Source organism: Marmota marmota, unplaced genomic scaffold, assembly GCF_001458135.2.
Source record: "Marmota marmota marmota unplaced genomic scaffold, marMar, whole genome shotgun sequence".
NCBI lineage: Eukaryota > Metazoa > Chordata > Mammalia > Rodentia > Sciuridae > Marmota > Marmota marmota.
Genome location: NW_026000057.1, coordinates 36,475,307 through 36,476,707, shown reverse-complemented (window position 1 = coordinate 36,476,707; position 1,401 = coordinate 36,475,307). Strand labels below are relative to the sequence as shown.

The following is a 1,401-nucleotide window of genomic DNA, read 5'->3' as shown; positions in this document are numbered from 1 at the left end:
GTATTTATGGGTTCCCCAAAGTTCTCTCAAGAGCTCTCTCACACCATTCTGTCTTCTCTGGAGTATTCTAAAGCTCAAAAAAATCATCTACTAAGGGGAAGAGATCTCAGTTTCCTCTTCTTAAAGGTACTGCTAATTTTCATGAGTGATTCTCTCAGGTTCCCTCTTAGGTTCAGTAAGAAAGAGAGGGATGACCTATTCTGACAAACACCTTTCTCCACAAAGGCACAGACAACTAGCTAACCAGCAAATCTGCTTTTAATTTTTCTTGGGCACAAAACAAATCTGTATTTCTCAAAATTTATAGCATTCACCAGTGGCCAAGAGACTAAGTTATACACAATGGACACAACTAAATTATTCTATTTTTAGTTCTTGCCCATTAGAATCTACAAGAAATAATTTTCTATGTCTTTTTTCCTATCACTTCTCGGCCTTTTGGCTAAGATCAAGTGTAGTATCTTTTTTCCTTCTTCAGATAGATATCCAGAGTCAGAAAGACCACAGAAGGTAGAAGAACTCTCAACAGGTTAGTCTCTAAATAAGGACATGAACCCAGAACTTTTTCTCCCCAAACTAACTGTTTAGTAAGCAGAAATAAACTTCCACTCTTTTATTTATTTATTTATTTATTTATTTATTTATTCTAATTAGTTATATATGGCAGCAGAATGCATTTTGATTCATTGTACACAATTGCAGCACAACTTTTCATTTCTCTGGTTGTCTAAGATGTAGCATCGCACCATATGTGCAGTCGTACATGTACCTAGGGTAATGATGCCCATCTCATTCTACCATCTTTCCTGCCCCCATACCATTTACCCAATCAAAATTACTCCATTTTTCACATGCCCCCCCATTATGGATTAGCATCCACTCTAAAGTCCCCAAATGTTTTTTTTGTTATAATAGTTAACCTATCATAATACAAAAATTGGTATTGAGAATATGTTCTTAAACAAGCAATTAGACAATGGTTTTGATAAAAGGTGGCTCCAAAAGCTTATGTGTGAGACAAGGCAAAATTATCAGAAGTGAAATGATTAGATAATGAGAGGGATAAGCTAATTAGTGTATCAATCCACTGATATAGATTAACTGGGTGGTAACTGAAGGCAAGTAGGGTAGGCCGGGAGGTAGTAGGCCACTGAGAGTGTGTCTTTGGGGTTTATATTTTGTCCCTGGTGAGCAGAGTGATTCTCCTCTCCCTCTCCCTCTCTCGCTCCCCATCCCTCCATCCCCTGCCCCATCCTGTCTTTTCCCCCACTTTCTGGTGTCCCTGTCCTGAGCTGCTTTCCTCTACTGTGCCCTTCCACCATGATGTCCTGCCTCACCTCAGGTCCAGAGCAAAGGCGCTGGCTGTCAATAGACTAAGACCTCTAAAACTGTGAGCCAATA

The 1,401-nt window shown here is 39.3% G+C and overlaps 1 pseudogene; it reads left to right on the top strand.

The window, feature by feature from the left end:
- The first annotated feature begins 422 nt into the window (after positions 1-422).
- On the top strand, positions 423-634 carry LOC125619890 (annotated as a pseudogene).
- Positions 635-1,401: the final 767 nt, after the last annotated feature.